This window comes from Manis javanica, chromosome 6 (genome assembly GCF_040802235.1).
Source record: "Manis javanica isolate MJ-LG chromosome 6, MJ_LKY, whole genome shotgun sequence".
NCBI classification, from domain to species: Eukaryota; Metazoa; Chordata; class Mammalia; order Pholidota; family Manidae; genus Manis; species Manis javanica.
The window spans coordinates 111,962,662-111,982,887 of record NC_133161.1 but is presented as its reverse complement, the minus strand read 5'-3'; the positions used below and the strand labels follow the sequence as shown (position 1 = coordinate 111,982,887).

At 39.8% G+C, this 20,226-nt stretch overlaps 1 long non-coding RNA gene and 1 pseudogene across 11 annotated transcripts in view; one reads left to right on the top strand and one right to left on the bottom strand.

The window, feature by feature from the left end:
- Nucleotides 1-2,770: 2,770 nt before the first annotated feature.
- The window catches only part of LOC108405244 (uncharacterized), an 86,386-nt gene continuing 68,930 nt past the window's right edge, over nucleotides 2,771-20,226 (bottom strand). The window contains exons 5-8 of one of the 11 annotated variants that reach the window (XR_012132497.1): nucleotides 12,594-12,737; nucleotides 7,457-10,117; nucleotides 6,395-6,443; nucleotides 2,771-4,685 (exon numbers count right to left, since the gene is read on the bottom strand). This is a non-coding gene — a long non-coding RNA (uncharacterized lncRNA). Of the gene's footprint in view, nucleotides 10,118-12,593; nucleotides 12,738-12,903; nucleotides 13,010-20,226 lie in introns of all 11 variants that reach the window. The other 10 variants (XR_012132495.1, XR_012132499.1, XR_012132501.1 and 7 more) reach the window with 10 other exon arrangements.
- LOC108405243 (elongation factor 1-alpha 1 pseudogene) lies at nucleotides 14,053-15,496 on the top strand (annotated as a pseudogene).

Below are 20,226 nucleotides of genomic sequence, written 5' to 3'. Positions count from 1 at the left end.
TGACTGGCAATCAATAAATATTATAAATTAAGTAATTCATTTTTACTGTGTGAAAACTGGTACTTGGTCATTGGACTCACCAATCTGTTTGCCTCTATATCCCATTTTCTTCCTATTTTGCATTTTATAATGACAATTCCTATTAACCAGCTTGAATCATGAAGTAAAATGTGTTTGCTTTAAATAGTATGGAATGTATTCATGCTTCTCGCATTTTAATTTGCATAAAAGTCACCTAGAGGATTATCTCAAAATACAGATCTGACTCAGTAGGTCTGGGGTAAAGACGTATATATATTCTAACAAGTGGGCAGGGGATGCCAGTGCTGGTGATCTGTGTATTACACTTCAGGAGCAAAGAAAAGAAGATGATCCACGTCAGATCCTGCCTGGTTCCCTGCTTTGGCAACCTTTCTGTTCTCACAGGTGAAATCAGCAGCAAACCCTCCTTCCCAAAGCTTTTAGGACCATTACCAATCTTAAACAGAAGATAATTCAAGCCATTTTAGTTAATACTTAGAAGACTCAGCTTCTAATTAATATGGTAATTTTAGTTTTTAAAATGAATATTTCTCATGAAAGACAATTTATAAAATAGAGGAAGAATAATGTTAATCATCCACAGTTCTAGCACCCAAAGACAAGCCCTATTAACATTTTAATGTCTTTCCTTCAACACTTCTCTGCAAAGATTGTTTTACGTATTTGAAATATCTTAATGTATTATCTAATGTTATATACATACATATATATATATTTACTCAGGGGAGCAGATTGAATTATTCATCCCAATTCTTCACTGCCGTCTAATAGCACCCTTGGCACTCTAGTGAACAATTCCTTCTAGTAGAAATATGCATTCATTCTTGCCCAGCTAGTAGACAGAGAGTAGTACTTCCCACAGCTTGAATTTGGGCTTCACCAAATGACTTAACTTGGTCAGTGGAATATTAGTGGACAAGTGTTTTTAAATGCAGGTTTTGTTATTTAGAATGACAAGGCCGATAGATTAGGAAATAGCATGCATTGAGAAGAAAGTCTGTCATATTCAGATCCCAAGAGAAAGGGACATGCCATATCGCAGGCCACACCGAGAAGCAGCAGAGTCTGTCAGGAGGCAGAGGGAGCAAGGGGAACTGCGGGCTAGACTTTTTGATTGTGGATTCCATGGGAAGGAACGGGTAAGGCAGGATGAACAAGCTTGGCTGGTTTTAATAATTTCAGTGGGCCCTATGGTCCAAGGGCTATCCCTAACAGTCTGCCACCCCTCCCTGGGGTGATTGGGACAGGAGAATATTGGTGCAAAATCCGAGTTAATAAAGGTGATGGTTTGGTGTTACGGCCTTTGAATTGGTTTACATATGAAAGGTGCACTGGAAGCCTAGTTATCTGCTATCTTCAGGAACTGGTTAATCCTGGGATAGCAATCCCTTCCAAGATGTCAAAGCATCAAAAATACAACCTAATAAGACATGATTAACACAACATGATGTAAGCAGAGGCTCAAAATGTGCTGATGTGGCTGTCCATGAGGAGGCAAGCTCACAGCCATGGCTGCAGAACAGCCACAAGTGGAGCAGACCTAAACCTGACTCAAGACCAGGAGCTCAGCCAATTAGTGCTCAGCTGGAAACTGAGTTAAACTCCAGCCAACCCACATAAGTAGGAAACTAATGCTTATTGCTGCATGCCTCCGAGATTTTGTGCGTGACTGTTACACAGCATTATTGTGGTATTAGTAACATAGAAGTTATTACTAGAAATTGGGTGTTTTCATAATAAACCCCAAATTATGTGCCACTGGCTTTAGTACTTGGGTGCAGGCAACAAGGGAACTGTTCTAGGTGGCTGGAAAAATGTTGATCGGTGTTATACAGTAGTGAAGCATTTGTTATAACTGTTACTTGCAGCAAACCAGAAGACAGAAAATGGACCTGATAAAGCTGGGATGATGAGCAGATGCCGGAAGGCTGAGCGCTTTCCTGCTGACTGCCCTGAATAGGAACTGTAAGAGATGGCTCAGGGGAAAACACGGCTGGGTTGCATGCAGACTGAACTGAGTGAACAGAGCCCAGAAATCCTAGGATTTGCAGGGATAAAAAATTCAACTAATTGAGAAAATTTCTGTCACCTTGAACTAAAAGTGACTGTGATTTTTTGAGATACAAAAATATCTCAGGACTCCTCTTCCCCCGACTTTCTTCAAGCAGGAAGCAGGCTGAGAAGGCTGCTCAGCCACCAGACCAGGCATATTCTCCAAAGCCATCTTCAGACATGTTCAAGGGGGAATTTTTGCAAAGAAGGCCCTCCTACAGAGTGGAGACAAGAGCCTGGGGAAATCTTGACTAGGGTCCTCCCACGGAGCAGTAATGGGATCCAATCCAAAGAACATTCCCTTTCCCCCAAGGTAGGGAAACCTGGCAACATTAGCCTCCCAGGATTTCACAGCTGCTTATAAACCCATGCCTACTGTGTGCTTCTCACTCTTCCCCTATTTGAATGGGGCATTTATTGTGGTCATATTGTTCCTGTTACATTTTTGTATGTTGGGTGTGGGAGAAGGAGATTAAGACTTGCCTTTGTAGTTCAAAAAAGGTCTCCTAGACCAAGAGGAATAACATCTGGAGGTGACACAGATCAAGTGATGGTAATTGCTAGCCGAATGCCATAATGGGATGAGATTTTGGAGAATGTTAGAATGGAAAGGGGGTGAGTATATGTGGAAGGGATGTGAATAACAGTGATGGAGAGCAGACTGCGGTAGACTGCATTATTGGTTCCAAATCTTTATTCTCTTGTAATAGAATTATACATACACATTCTTGCACATTCTCGTGGCAGGCAGAGGATAGCTCCCAACTCCTCAACTTTAGACTTCACCATATGGCTTCCTTTGAATAAGTTAGTACACATGAAGCAAGTAAATGCTTAGATGTGCTGTGCTGTCACTCATGCCTTCTTGCTCTCTTGCTGTCTTTCACTCCAGGAATCTGCCATGAGAAGAGCTTTCCCCTGATAGCAGATGCCCCTTCAACCTGGGCTCCAAAATGAATACAGTGCATCATAAATGAACCTAAAACCAAAGTCAGCTTACCTGGAGCCAAGAGCAGAGCCGTACCCCAACTGACCTGCAAATATGTGCATGAGAAATAAATGCTTACTGTTGTATGCCACCCAGATTTAATACCTGTTTGTTATGCAGCTTTGTTGAATGACAGCAGACTAAGACATGCATTTTTTCCATAGCATTGTATATTCTTAAAAAACACTTTAGTAAATACATCAATTCCATTGAGTAGTTTCACTTAAGAAACCATTCCTTGATTTGAGACATTTAGGTTTTTTCCTAGTTTTTTGTTTGTTTGTATTTTTTCTTCTTTTAACAATACTATAATAACATTGACACATAATTTTTCCCAAATTTTGGGTTATTTTTATAGGATTAAAATTGGATAATAGCTAGTTCATAGTTGTAAAGATTAAAAGGCTTAAAACATATGAAGTGCTAAGTATGCTGTTATATAATAAAACTCAATAATTATTGTTTTTATTGTTTTCCATTATAGAGTCTTAGAAGTTGGAAAAAACAATTCAAAGCTCTTGACATGAAATGTAAAACTGCTTTCCAAATGAGTTATACCAATTTACACTTACAGCAATATATGAATTTTAGCACATTTCCAACCAGCTGCAATTTTTTAAAAGTGGCCCTTTTGACAGGTGAGAAATAGCATCTTACTCATATTTCAATTTTTATAGCTTCGATTACAAATGAGGTAGCAGTTTTCTAATGGATTTCTAACATATATAATTCTCTTTTGTGAATCACCAGCTAACATACCGGTCTCCATCGGTCCTCATGAGTCGAGCCTTCCTCTGGCCTGGAAGACACCCCAGTGCCGAAAGACCCACTGATCTCGGTGTTGTCTGTAGTCATGTGTGGCTGCTAGGCATTATGGGTACATTTTTGACAGGATAGTATTTTGGATATACTGGGTTCAATATAATTTTAGAATTTTAAAATATAAAATAAAACTTATTTTACATGCTTCTTTTTATTTTTTTAGAATGTAGATAACTAGAAAATTTTTAATGAGATGTTTCTGTGGGGCAGCGTCAGCATCTCACAGTGACTGTGAAGATGGTTCTCCTGATGGTAAGGAAAACACTCAACACAGCCGTCAAGGTCAGCAAACCACTTTTGCCCCCGGTTGGCAGAGCCCCCCAGCTCCCTCCTCCCCTCCTCCAGGCTCCTGCTTTGCCCTGCGCATGCTGAAATGCCACATGTCAAAATAATATAAATTACTCCCTTTGTTTGTGCTCAGGAATCAGGCCTTGGGAGGTTACTCCTCTGTGAGCCCGCCGGTGTGAAATAAAACCTCAACACTCCAAGACCTTCAAGTGCCGCTTGGTTCTTCCATCAGCGATCCAGTCCAGGTTTTCCAGTATTTTCCATAACAATGAGACTGCCTATTGCAGTCTATCACCTGCAGTGTGTTGTACCTTCTAGATCTCTCTGGGCTGAGTCCAAATTCCTCGCCTCCATTTGATTCTCCAGGTCCCACCTCCTTCTAATCCAGCTCCCTCCTCCTGTGGTTTATCCTCCCATGTCTGCCAGCACATCTCAGTTGGGTTTACTTGGATATTCCCAGGTGAAACAGCAAACTTGACAAGGAGTTTTAACCCTACAATGTGTTGCAAACAGATTGTATTCTTTATCACCTATATGCTGATATTCTATTTATTGTATCACTGAAACATGATTTTGCAAAGTTCTTATATTTCGCCATTGAAAGGTCACAAACATACAAAGCAAGTAAACTTCATGTGTTTTCCAAATTCCCCTGCCGCTGCCCACACTTTCCAACACAACCCTGAACCCTCTCAAACCACATTAGTGAAAATAAGCAAAGGTTATGCCTGTAGCTACTAATGCTCAAAAGTTCCCCCAACACCAGCTCCAATTAACCAAAATGTCACAGACGTTTACTCATAATACCTGGGGTTTTCTAGTCTAGAGGGCAGGGTGGGTATGTGTTAATTTACCTGGCTGCAGTAGGAGCATCTTAAAGAGCTGTATATGAAGCATTCAAGAATAAGAAATCCTTGCAAGGGCAAGGTAGAATTCTTAATGTATTGAAAAAGATTATCACATGTCACTTGGAAATTCAACCTCATTTTTACATTCACAGCTCTTTCCTGGATGTCTGAATTTTCATGGTTGTGGGACTTTTTCACCTTAGGGAAATAAATATCTGTACCACATTTTTAATGTTAGACCAGGTTCCTCCAGTGCTTCTGCCCTGACACAGCATGCTTCTTTACCACCTCCCATGACATCCCCATGGGTGGCCAGGGAATTCAAACCAATTTGAATATGTAATCGTGTGGGATGATAAGCTCCAGTGTACTCTCTCTGGGGTGCTGTCTGGATGCTACTCAGTTTCTGCAACTAGTTCCCTAAGTACCTTTGAGAGATGCTGAGAGATGCTGGCTGTTAAACTTTTCCAGTTTAGCCATTCTCTGCTCCCACTAGCTAGAAGCCCAGCTCCAAAGAAGGTACAGGAAGTTTCCTTCCTTCTAAGACCCACAAGTGCACATTCTTCAGAACCCAAGGGAGAGAATTGGACAGGCTTTGTATCAACATATTTTTAAAGCATTCATTATTCTGACAATGGAGTACCATGAAACTAGCTTTTATTGCTTTTATACAAGTCATGTAGAGATTTACCAAAACATATTAGAGTACCAGGAAGTAAATAACTATTGCCTTGTTATATGAATATGAGAAATTTCTGTGAAGATGCCTAAATATTTTGATTAATTTTAAAGTAGATGAGCTGATGTATAGGTATTTGCAACATCAAAATACTTCTCTAATTGAATTAGTTTCAAAAATCCAACATAAAAGATAGGATAGTCATCTTAAATAGCATTTTAAATTGGGTACTTTGGTATTCTGAAGTTTCAGAATCGGATTTAAATACCAGAGTGATCAGTTTGTCAGGAAAGACCTCTCTCTGGAATTAGTAGCCAGACCGAAATGTGAAGACACCTGCTATATCTTGAATATACAGTAATGATGAATAATCCCAGCAAGTATCAGAATGGCAATCAGTGTTCTTTCAGCAATACAGGCTTGCTTAATCTTCAAAGCATATGTCTTGGAGATAGATATTATTTGACTTAATTGCTGACAGTTGTTGAGCTAGAGACTTCCTTCTCAGTTGCTTATAAAAGTCTAAGAATAACTCATCTTTCTTGAATTTAGGCATATCCACTCAGTTTCAAATTCTGACTTGAAACTCAGTCAGAATTTCTGCAGATTGAGCTTGTACTATTTTTAGGTGGAGTTCCAAAAAACAGCTGCAATTCAAGTGTCACAAATGCATACCTTTTTGACTCAGCAGCTGAAAGTTCTGCTTCATGCCCTTCTCAAACTCCTGCAGCAATAATATAGAGGCCGTTTGGGACATGCTGTGCTGGATTATGCATCCTCCATCTCTAGCCCCTTGAGGTTTACGATATGTGAAACCTTATCATGGGGCTCTGAACACCTCACGCTGATAAATGCTCATTGAAAATGAGGCTGCCTGAAATTCCACAGGCTACCATGATACATGATGGTCGTGACCCCGAGGAAGGAGAGAGAGGCACCGAGGATGGAGACATCCTGAAAAGGCACAGTCAGAAGAGAAATCGAATGGAAACTGAATGGCAGAGAAAAGAAAACCTCCAGGTAATGGCTCGAGAGAGGAAGCAGAGTCCAAGTCCACAGTTAGGCATCAGATAAAAGTTTTCTGTTTTAATCACTGTTATTTCTTAAGAATCTTGCCAAGCACTCTCAAACAGAGTGGGCCAGAGCCCTTTCTCTTGATGTCTGACCCACTGCTGCTGTCTGCCTCAAAAGCTTCCCAGGGCTTTCCCCTTCCTTCCTGGCAGCACAAACCAATGGCCTAGAGTAACATTACTACAACTATATCTTAAATTTGGAACCCTTTCATGTAAATATCTAAGAACCTACCTAATTTTCTAATTCTGTTGCTACAAAAATAAAGAACTCTGTGTTTATGGGCTGGTATGATTATTTTGGCACATTCTTCTGCTGGTATTTCCCCTTTCCCAAGCATATGGGCACAACTGAGCTCATTGCCTCAGGAAAAGGATGCCCTAGTCAGAACGTAGAAACAGCCAATGAGCACTGTGTCTGTGGGCCTACAGGGCTTGGGGAATGATGTATAGACAAAATGCATGGAGGAGACAGGGGTCAGGGAGCCATCATTTCTTCCACTCTGCCTAAAATAGGATTTTCCGTGGGCTGAGGGAAGTAGAGTGAAAAGTAGGCAAAGGGAACAGACAGGAAGATAGCTCCAGAGGCCAAGTTCCCTTTTTTCTAGGCTGTTTGGCTGGGAGGTACCAATACCCCAAAGAGGAAACAACTTAGCAAAGAGTTTACCTGCAACGGTCTGTCACCTCTTACCGCTGCAGCCCTTAAGTGACGCCGCAGAACATCGTGTGAGCCTCCAGTCCTGAAGGGCCCTGCTGCAGGCCAACTCTCTCCGGGTAACCCTGTGGGAACAGACGACTCAGGCCCAGAAGGCTCCCTGCCCCCCAGGTCACTGGCCAAGGCCCTTCGTAGATATCTCTAGGTCCTTTGTCTCAACCCCACAGGAGGTCCAAGCTAAAAATTACCTGAATTTACTATTAACCTGGCAGTAGGAGGGTTAAACAGAATTGGGTTACAAGAAATGTTTATTTTTATAGATTAACTGAGTTTGTAGAGTGAGATTCATAGATCTACTATCAGTACAATAGATATCTGTAACTACCTAACATAATAAATGCTCAAAATACTATCTCTACTATTACTATTAACATTGTGAATTCAAAGTCAACTACAGAATCCAACAGGTGCTTTTCACTTGTATGACTATCAACTGACCACATGGTTCTTATGTTCAAATTGAAAAATGTTGATTCAGTTCATTTTGCTTTTAAAATCCATTCTTAAATAAAGAAAAAGGGTAATTTACTGCCATTTTAGGAGGCAGTGCACAGGAGAGAGGACAGGAGATACACCTCCTTGCCCAGGAAAGCGTCCTGCCTGCCCAGCACTCCGCCCGCGCGCTCTCTGGAGGCATCGGCCTGCGTCAGGGCTGTCTGCTCCGCCTGTGCTGCTCCCGCGTCTCAGTTATGGTGACGAGTGTTTTGGCTGCCTACTCAATATCCTGTTAGCTTCAGTTTTTAAAAATTACCATATGAATCTATTTCTCCACCAGCTTCTTTCCCCTCCTCCTCGTTCTCCTATTTCACCATCTCTGCAGATCCTTCCTTCCTGGCAGTTCTGCCCAGCCCCCTTTTCCTCTCCCACACCCTGTGACCACGTTCATGCCCATGGGCATCAGGTGGAGACCATGTGTCCCAGATCCCACTACGCTCTCCTGAGAAGACAGGCATCTCTCCCCCGGGGCCACCAGTATGACTGTCTCCAGCTCTCCGCGCACTTCCCTGCCTGTGCTTTTCAAGGCCTCTTGGAAGTTCTTTTTCTTCTTAAATTTTACTGCTACCTACGTTCTCACCTTAGCTCTCTTCTTACTCTACACCCTCTTTTGAAAAATCCCAGTGATTGTAAAAATCTCAACAACCATACGAGCTAATGATTCCCAGATCCATCTCCAGTCCAGGGCCTCCTGAGCTCCACGTCTTTATGTTAATAGACATCTCCACCCACAGCATTTTAAACATTTTAAACACAAGTCTAAAAACAAAATTTTTTACAATGACCCCATTCAGCAATTCCTGTGTTTCCAATTTTGGCACAGAAACCATTCCTTTTTGTATACCTGGTCATATCTCTGTCTCATTCCTTCCTAGAATGTTTGATTCAATCTCCTGTTCATTAATAAATAAACATATTGCCTTTTTCTCCAAGAAAAACATTCAGGCAATATGCCTACACCTAGGTAGTATTCAATAAATATTTGCTAAACGAGTGAATCTTTTCCATGACCTTATTAGCCTAATAATCTTATCAGAAAGGAAAAGGAATGTACTGACAAAACTTATATTTATCAACCAGTGTCAACTCTGTGGTCATTCTTTTCCTTTCCTAAATGCTCACAAACAATCCATTTACCATTTTGCTCAGGATAAACAGAGAGCTTATTGGTTTATAATTCATGAAATTACAAGTAGACTCTTCTGTTTTCTTTTGGGAATCTGGATAAAATCTGTTTCTGTGTCATTGTTTGGACACGTACTCATGCTCTAGCGATGCCTCCTAGATCGCCACTTGCAGCCATAATCTTAGCTGCTCTTCTTTCCGGTTGCCTATGACATGAGCAATATGAACTCATTTGGGTAGCTCTCTTTCTGTCTAAGAACTTAGACTCCTCTTACCAATGTTTATTCTTCCCTTTCTGACTGAAAATACTTCTCTTTGACCAAGAAGAAAAAAAATTAAAACACAAGGTTGATAGTTCTGGGGGTTTTTTTCTGTTGTCTGTTAACACTACACAAATTTCCTCAAGCAATAGACAGCCCTTCCTTATTTTTCTGACTCTACAAATGACTGAGGCTCTACTCTGTCCTTTGTATTTATTGCAAATATCTAGCTCTTTGTTGCCAGGAAAGGACTGTGTTAATCCCAGGTCACCAAATCTCTCAGGTTTTTAGAAGCTAGAAGTCTCAATTTTAACCTTCCTAATCCAGCTTTTCCAGGTTCCTAATGCTTTCCATTTCTAAGTTTCTTTCCTTTCCTTCTAGCTTATGGTTTTACCAGTTTAAAATCTGTATTAAAGTATCAACAATAACATTGGCAGATAACAGTTACTGAGCACTTACTGTGTACTAGGCACCTTACAGTCAAGCTTTTAATTCCACAATAATCAAATGGAGTAGGTATCATTAAAATCCCTACATTATGGATGAGGAAATGAGATTCAGAAGCCTTCCGTGATCACAGAGCTGGTAAACAGCAATTGGGTTCAAACTTGGGTCTGAATGACTCAAAGTCGAAGTCCTACTGCCCAAGTTTGTTGGCAATTTCTCTTGTGTTGAAGTTGCCACGGAACCAAGCTCATGGACTCAAAGGCTCCCACAGTCATGCAGAAAATGCCTATGAACAAAAAGAGCCAAGTGTTTACATGATAAACATGTTGAAATATTCTTAGCTTCCACAAAGACATGTGTTTCTCTTCTTAAAAAATTTCCCCAGGTTCAGAGAGATATATGGCGGAAAATATTTCTCTTAACATACCAAAGTTAATAATGTGAGCTTAATGATAAATGGCAAGTAGGTATTCCCCAGGCTACGGGAACTGACAAGAAGTGGAAGGACCAGGGTTTCCTGGGAAGCACATTTCCTACCTCAGGGGTTCTCAAAGTAAGTCCCCTGACCTGCAGCATCAACACCACTGGGAGCGTGACAGAAGTACAGGCTTTCAGACCACAGCACACTGGACCACAGGCTCCTCTGCAGCACTCAAGGAGTGTGCCAGGAGAGGCTAATGCACTCCGGGATGAGACCACTGCACACTAAAAGGAGAGCCTGCCATTCCAAACAAAGGAGAGCCTTTGTTGCCAGGAAAGGACTGTGTTAATCCCAGGTCACCAAATCTCTCATGTTTTTGGAAGCTAGAAGTCTCAATTTTCATTCTCCCAATTTTTAAATACTGCCTCAAATGTTTTCTAATACTGTATAGGCTAAGCAGAACATGTTTACAGTCTGGTTATGGCCCAAAGGCCATCAATTAAGGACCCTAAATAGAATCTGCTTTATATTAAACATTAGTTACATTATTAATAACTATTTAACAAAATGTCAATGATTCAGCCAAATGAATTAAGATCTCCTTTTCATTACAACCACTTGTTATGGAGTTAAGAAATCCTCCTACCTTACAATAGCATTGAATGGAATTTAAATGTTTTGATCAAAATTTCTTTACTCTGCTGTGAATTATCAAGATATGATTCATGTTTGAACTCTTATGAAATAAAACATTAGCTCTAAGGATTAAATAGCCGCCCACAAACATTTACAAACTAACATATACTGTGTAAATTTTGTTTTATTTACGGTGTGTTTATTTGTGTGCAGGAAATAATGAAGACTTTCAGATCAAATAAATCCAGTTTAACATTTTAATCAGCCTGTGACAGGCCTCTATCTTGTTGTATGATTATGGACTTTAATTATTGACTAAATAGTTCTGAGAACCTACCTATGCCCCCAGATCAGGCAAAGAGTTTGGGGAAAGTGTTTCAGGAAAAGGGAACATCATTCATGAAGGTCCCAACATGAAAGGCTGGCATATTTCAGAACAGAAGTTCCAAGACATGGAAGTAAGATCAGTGTGATGGATTGTTCAACATGAGGTTGGGAAGTTGGAGAAAGCCCATTGTGGAGGGTATTATTGGCCTCCGTAAGTATTTGGGGCTTTATTCTAAGGACAGTGGGAAATCATTCACAGATTCAAATATAGCCATGATTCTCTAAAAACTGAGTCTTTAAAAGATTAGTTTGGTTATATTATGAAGATTTGGTGGAAAAGAGTAGATATAGAGCAGATTGGTTAGAAAGGTGTTCCAGGAGTCCTGGTGAGATATGGTGTTATGGTGGTTGTAATAAAAATAAAGAGACTTACACAGATTTAAAAAGTTTTCAGGAAGTTGAAATGATATGGCTTTGTGGTTGCTGCTCCGATGTCAATCAATCAGAAGACCCTGGTGCCAAGGGCCATCTCTAGAACAAGCCATCGGGATTCATGTCCCAGCCAGCTCTGAGTGCCCACCCCAGTGCTCTGTCTAAGCCCAACCTCCTTCCAGCACCACCACAACTGCTGCCTTCCTTATCCTGTGCCTACACCGTACTCTAGATTCCTAGACCTTATACTCCACATTTGTAAATGTATACAGTGCTCCAAGAAAGCAACCACTGCTTATAATTTCAATGCTACGTGAAATTGTGCTGAGTTTCAAAATCAACTTCTGCAAAATGGCCTGTTTAAAAGTTTGATATTTCCAGATTTAGAGTCCCTAAACTACATTCTCACTTAGTTATTAATTCTAGATCCCTAAAACTAATTTGTTTTGTGTCTCATTTCCCTTATTTGATCAAGATACACTGGCACAATTTGGTCATGCTGACTTGACAAAGGTCTTCCTGCTCATCAGTCAGAATCTAAGATGTACTGTTGATGTTATACTCACATTCAAACACTGAACCTCTAAGTTCAATGTATATTTATAATTAAAGGCATTGTGGATTTCCAGAGCAAAATTAACTAAATCAGCGCCAAATATCTTTGCACTTCATTACCATCCTAATGAAAACAGGGTAGAGAAAAAAAATCTGCTCATTTCTCATAAGAATGAGAATTCAGGATTATAAATATTTATCAAAGAAAGATATGGTCCATACAAATAAAAGGAAATATTAAGTCATAAATATAGGCAGCATATATTAACACAATGCCTAGAAAAGCAACTTTCGAAATACAACAATCATTTGGAAATTCTTAATCAGCTAAGAACTTTTTTCAGCCTATGGGACTATAAAGCTGCTGGGTCAATAACAAATATATACTCACCCCCTTAAGGTAGCAGATGAGATTGTGAAGCCAACTCAGGAATGATGTATCTGCACAGTCCTGTATGATCACACACTTTCCACCGAGTCTCAAATCCACTACCCTTATACTCACTTCCTTGGATAGGTAACACTCAGATACACTCTGAGGGTGAAAGGGAACAGGAAATAGACACAGAAGAGTTAAGACAGGAAAACTGGCCTGTCAACACTTGGGAAGAGCTCCCTTTCCTATCCCAAGACACTTGGGCCCTAAGGACACAGGAAGCATAGATACCCAAGAAATATGAACTGAACAGAAGTAGATAGACCTGTCCCTTCACTCTAGCTGTTGCTCGGTGAGTCTGCAGACGCAGTACTTAGTGAGATGACGTCCTGACCGAGGCATCCTCTTGATGGCTGGCTGTTTAGTGAGATCTGTGAGGAGATGATCCAGAAAAAGAGAAGGACTTCACTTTCATAGGAGAACTAAGGATTTCACACCTTCTTTGTCTGTGGGCTGCCTTTTACTATAAATCTAAGTAGACCTTTGCCTGGCTTAATGGAGTGAAGAGTGAAGTAAATGACAGCTGCAGCCTGCAATTATTCCAAGGGAAAAAAAAAATCAAGTAAGAGTTCCATTATTACTGTATCTTCCAGGATTATTAAAACAAACAACTTGGGGTTAAGAATTAATGTTGGGAAAGTATTCTTTATATTAGATATAGAAACTATATAGTAATGAAAGAATCTGTAGGCAAAATTTATCAACTCTCCTTCCTTAAACAGAGCTTTTTGGTTAATATTTAGTACATTTAATCAGTAACCACAGCAGTATATGGATTGGAATATTGCTGTTAAATTTCATATAATTGGCAAAATGCAAAGTTGAATTAATCTTACTTCATGTTATTTCTTTTTCATATGTTGGTATGAACTAGACCACCCTATAAAACAGGACCAGAAATGTTTCTCTTGAGACATCATGGAGAAGGAAACTGAGCAAAGAAATTGAATTTAAATCTGAAAGAGATGGCTCTAATATTTATCAAACATCTCTACCTAGGCTAAAATATTTGATCCTCTCAAAGCCATCTGAGGCATAGATGTTATTATTACCACTTTATAAATGAAGAAACTGAGGCTTAGGAATTTAAGTAGCTAACTGATGGTCACACAGCCAGTGAGTGGCAGAAGCAGGATGCAAACATAGGTATATTTTACATGAATATTTCTGATTCCAAATTCTGTGCTCCTTCCTAGGCCATCTTACTTACCATCTGAGCCATTTTATAGATAAGAGAATTAGTAATTAGTTTCTTTTCACCTTTGGCAAATAAGAAAACTACAGTTCAGAGTAGTTAAGTGTCTTCCTAAAGTCAAATAATAATTCTATGCCACAGAATTCAAACCCACTTTTTCACAACAGATTTGCTGCCATAACACAGATGTCATGAAAACACCACTAGATCTAAGCCAATATGGGAAAGGTAACAACTCATATCTTTATCATTGTCACTGGACACATGTATTAGGCTATCTGATCCATAGATGTTGTGGGATCAACAAAAGAACCTTAGAAAAATTGAGACAGAGGATGCTAAGATGTAAAAAGTCTTCAAGCATGTCTGAGTCTTAGATAAACTGAAAGCTGAACGTGGGTGTGTGGTATCACCATTGATATCCTCTGTATAAAACTTGGAACCACCAAGTAGTATATGACCTGATACCTTAGGACACAAAGACTTTATCAAAAACATGATTATAGGCATATATCAGGCTGAGTTGTCCTGACTGTTGCACTGAAGTTGGTGAATTTGAAGGGGTATCTACACAAATGGGCAGATCTCTTCTGGCTTACTCACCGGGTGTGAAACAATTCATTGGGGTGTTAACAAAATGGATTCTACCGAGCCACCCTACAGCTAGAAAAAGTAAGAGATCTTTAAGGAAGTCAGCACCTACACTAAGAAAATTTGCTACAATTGTAACCCAGTAGCATTTGTGTCAATTTCTGGTTGGAACGGTGACAACATGCTGGAGTTCAACACAAACATGTTTTTGTTCAAGGAGTGGAAAGTCACCTGTAAAGATGCCAGTGAAACCAGGCTGCTTGAAGCTCCGGATGGCATCCTGCCACCACTCAACCAGCTGACAGCCCTGTGTCTGCCCCTCCAGACATCTACAAAGCTGGTGGTATTGATACTGTTCCTGTGGGGACTGGTATTCTCAAACCTGGCCTGACAGTCACCTTTGCTCTCTCTAGTCAACATTACAACTGAAGCAGTCTGTTGAAATACACTACAAAACTGTGAGTGAAGCTCTTCCTAGGGACAATATGGGCTTCAATGTCAAGAATGTATCTGTCAAAAATGTTATGACACTACGGCTTGTGACAGCAAAAATGACCCACCAATGGAAGCAGCTGGCTTCACAGCTCAGGTGATTATCCTGAGCCATCCAGGCCAAGTCAGTGACGGCTATGCACCTGTGCTGGACTGTCACACAGCTCATGTTGCTTGCAAGTTTGCTGAGCTGAAGCAAAAGACTGATTGATCATCATTCTGGGAAGTAGCTGGAAGATGGCCCCAAATTCTTGAAATCTGGTGATGCTGAGATTGTTGATATAGTTTCTGGCAAGCCCATGTCTGTTGAGCACTTCTTTGACTATCCTTTTCTGGATCATTCTGCTGTTTGTGACATGAGACAGATGTTTGCTGTGGGCATCATCAAAGCAGTGGACAAGAAGCCTGCTATAGCTCGAAGGTCACCAAGTCCACCCAGAAAGCTCAGAAGCTGAAGTGACCATTATCTCTTCACCAGCCACTCCAGTCTTCATCAGTGGTAGGAGAACAGTCTCAGAAATATTGTTTCTGTTAACCATTTAATAGTGAAACAGTGTTCAATGATAATGCATCATAAAACCTGCAGAAGGGAAGGGCAATATTTTATGGACTATTATGTGGGGAGGAGCAGTTTTAAGTCATTAATTTTTAATGGAAACAATTTGAATGGGTCACAGAATTTTGAGACCCATTTAAACAAAGTTTAGTGAAAAATCTGTATCTTCTTTCAGTCAACATTGTAAATTCCTATAGTGCTATGTAAGTAAATGATATAATCTACTTTTGGTGTTCCATCTGCTGAAACTTCAAAATCTGATATTTCTAGGTTAACGTTTTTTGGATTTTTTCACCTTTTCTCAGAGGAAGAATCACCTATGTTTTTTAAGGACATAGTGTAAACTATGGGAAGGTATCTGTTGACTGAAAGAGTTCATAGGTTAGGACAAACAAGCAAAGAGCATCTTCATTTATGACCCAGCTATATATAAAAAGGCCAAACTCTATAATAATAAAATTTATGTGTTTCATATAAAATTGTGTAGTTATATCAGTATTGAGTAAATTTGTCAGTACAATCTCAAATTTTCCTTTCCTAGTTATTGGATTGTGCATCCTCACATTTACAAATATTGAAGTAATATAGAAAACCTACTGTATGAGGCTTAAATAGTATTGAGGACTGCCCAACTAAAGTGCACCATATCTAGATTCTAGGAAAAATAAAGATTCTGGAAGTTGAAGGAAAAAGGAAAAGAATTCAAACCCAGAACTTCTAATTCCCTCTTCAGGACTCTATCCATTGCCCAGATGACTGTAACACTCTACTAAGTCCACTGTTTATCATTTTTTAATGTCCTTTGTAACTTGAGCATTTACTACTTAATCTACACGATATTCAAGGCCATCCTGCCTCTTAAAATCTAGACAAGACTACTAGTCTCCAACACACCTCCTGCTGAAAGGCTAACCTCCTCTCTTCTTGTCCTCATGACCACCTCTTGCTCTAGCTGGCTTCTGGCTCTCCACTCAGCATCATGCAACTTTGTCTTTACTGCTGTGTGGGTTCTTGAACTGCTTTCCTTAGTTTTGCACACAAACAACAGCAAATCATTCACACAAAGGCTTTGTGTAGAAGAAAGTGTAGAGAAGTGAAGAAGTGGGGTTGCACTGCTAACACGTAAGCAGTTGGAGTTTATGATAACCACCCTGTTGCATGAAGTCTTTTGGCTGATTTCCCATGTTGCACAGACATCCTCTCCTTTTTGTCCATTCTCACCAACACCAGCTTTTTTAAAAAATGCAAAGTAATTCTAACCTCCATTTGTCCTGCCCCAGACTTATGACTCTGACAATGACCTATTTTTTCATACTGAAATCTCTGAGGTATTTTCTTTGTTTAAGACCACTTATTCCAAAGAGAAATATACTATTGACTATTAAGAAAACAATGGGATTTTTTTTACCATGCACCAACTATACCTCATGCTCTGAGAATTACATAGGAAGATCTGCTCTGAAGTAGTTAATCTAATAGGGAAAAAATGCACATAAGTCAAATTTGAAACTTCTCATGGGCCTCACTAGGCTACGAAAACAATGAGATTACACAGTTTTAATGGTTCATTTTCTACAACAGGTTCACCTCCCCCAGGACTTCCTGGTCTCATGTCCTCATAGATATAAAGAAGGCCAATACAATGGAAATTCAGCCAATATAATTATGAAGACTATATAACATAATTATAGGGGGAAAGATACCTGGGGGCTGAAGGGAAAGTTACTAGCTTAACCATGGGCAAATATAGCCCACCTGAGGTTTAAGTCAGTTATTTAGGTTTCTGAACTTGAGTCACCAGGGTTCAGTGGTAACAATTTCTAAATATCTGTTTGTTTAATCTATTTTAGTTTTACACACTCCCCCCCAAAAAAGAAATCTAAGGTTCTCTGGGATTTCCATTTCTGACCAAATGGAAAGTACTAACATTAAGAAGCCAACAAATGTCCATCAGTAGATGAATGGATAAAGAAGATGTGATACATATACACAATGGAATATTACTCAGCCATAAGAAAAAAACAGATCCTACCATTTGCAACAACATGGATGGAGCTAGAGGGTATTATGCTCAGTGAAATAAGCCAGGCGGAGAAAGACAAGTACCAAATGATTTCACTCATATGTGGAGTATAAGGACAAAGGAAAACTGAAGGAACAAAACAGCAGCAGAATCACAGAACCCAAGAATGGACTAATAGTTACCAAAGGGAAAGGGACTGGGGAGGATCAGTGGGAAAGGAGGAACAAGGGCAGGAAAAAAGAAAGAGGGCATTACGATTAGCATGTATAGTGTGGGGAGGGCTGTGCAACACAGAGAAGACAAGTAGTGATTTTACAGCATCTTACTACACTGATGGACAGTGACTGTGAAGGGGTATGTGGGGGAGACTGAGGAAGGGAGGAGCCTAGTAAACATAATGTTCTTCATGTAATTGTAGATTAATGACACCAAAAGAAAAAAGAAAAGAAAGCAACTGGCAATAGAAATCCATTTAACTTCATGTTACTATTTTTTTATAAGCAGTGAGAACTAGTTAAATCAGTGAAAAGACAGTTTTGCAAAACAAGTTTTAAATAACGCTGCTACCACAGGTCCTCCATCCATTATCCACAATTCCAGAATCCAAAGAGCTCTGAAATCAACAAGTTTTTTTATTTATAATGTTTCTAGCAGTGTCATTTGGTGGCAAAACTCAACCTTCACAGAGGTGATGCTACTTGTCGTCTTTATTCCGCCCCCCTCGTGGGAGTGGCCATGCATTTCTTGCAGAAACATGAAAACGCTGGACTGCAGGGCTCCTCCAGCCACACTGAGGGAGGGTATAAAGTGGAATGCAGAACCCATCTTTCCAGAGCCTAAGACTTTCTGAATTTCAAAGCACATGTGGCCCAAGGGTTTCAGATAAAGGATTGTGTATCTATACTGGCATCTGCGAGTGGAAATTGAGACCAAAGTGAGGGGAAGGAATGGCAAGTAGGGGAAACGGGTATGGGCCCAGCGGCCCTATTTTCAGAAGGCCTGATTAGAATATGTGGTCTGTCGAAGGAAAAGAACACTAGTCCTGTAGGACTGTTTTGTAGACATGTAGAGTCATGTAGAAGTTGTGGTGAATGAGAATATTTGGGAAACCCTGCACAGTCCTCCAGCCAGAACCACACTTACCTACTGGGGCCTGCGGCCCAGCCACCCATCACCACCTCTGAGGCAGGCTGATGAGGGCAAGACGAAAGATCATAAACATTCTAGTGGAAGTTTGCCAAGCTCCTCCTTTTTGAGAAATCTGATGATTCGAGCTTTTTTTTTTTTTATGTTTTTCAGAAAAGGGATTACTTTAAAGAGAAAAAAGACAGGAGATAAATAAAGTCTTAAAAAAGTAGTTCAAATGGCAGCATATTGAAATCGCTTGGGAAGCTTTCAATACTACTGAGCCCCAAACCCATCCCAGACCCACTGAATAGTCCCTGATATGGTTTCAAGGCACATGGAGTTTTTTGAAGTGCTCAGGGTAATTCAGGTGTATAGACAAGGTTGAGAGCTACTACCTTAGAAAAAAATTTTGTTTCTAACTTTTAAAGAGAAAGAAAGAAAAAACCTTTTCCCTAGTTTTAATAAAGAATGAAAGTGCCTAAAATCCAGAAAAGCCCAAGCAGGGTGGTGAGTATGCTTTGCAGTTCTTGTTTTAATCACATGTGCTAACCACACAAAGGAAGTTTCATTTCTGCAAAAACGATCAGTTTCTCTTTCATGCTTATTGTTTGCAATCCTAGGCACATAAAACCGTTTTCAGCCAATGATCTCATCTCTCCCATTCCTGAGGTCATCTCTCCCATTCCTGAGAGCATGGATGTATCCTATATTTATGGACCATCAAGGATTAAGGGAAGTCTGCTATATGTCAGAAGAAAAACCAACTTCCCAGAAATTCTCTGGTGTGTTGGATGGAATGTAGCAGAACTGGTGTTTGACCAGAAACCAACATCTTTCCTCTTTCTTCTGCTGGAATACCTACATAATGTATTTTACATTTCTTATATGTAAGCTCAAGCTATCTGGTTCTCTCTTATTTTTTCTGAAACATGCCAAAATGAAGAAAATGTTTCAAGTTAGACTTTCTCTTAATCTTCTCTAAAATATGGCTCCATACACTTTCTCCTTGTATCACTTTATTGCCTGAGATGCTTGGTTTCTTTGTGGTAACTGACAATTCTTCCTCTTTATCTGTTGCTTGAAGGAAAAAGATTCAAACAGGATTCATATTCTTCATGTGTTGCCCAACAAACGTATCTTCCAACCTACCATTTTTCTCTCTCTATTTGGACATTTTTTCCCCTTCTCCTTCTTCAGGTCCTCTCAAAGTGGCTGCCTCCATCCCCTACTTAAATTGGGCTCCCTGTTACTGTTTCTCAGAACACCATGTGCTTTTCTTTCATAGCATTCATCACAGTTTAATTGGATTTTTATCTCTGTGCTTATTTACTTGATGTCAGTTTTCCTAGTACACAATAGGATGTTTGAGGTCAGGAACCAAGTCTGTTTTTGTTATTTGGCTTGGTTTGGTTTTTATTTTTATTTTTGTTTGTTTTTATGTTTGGGTTTTTTTTTTTCAGGTTTTTGTTGGTTTGGTTTGGTTTTGTAGCGTTGGTGGGATCCTTTTCCTGTTTTTATTACCATGTGCCAAATCAGTGCCTAATGCTAACACACAGTGGGTGATCATAAACATTCACTGAATCAATGAATTAAATACCCCAAA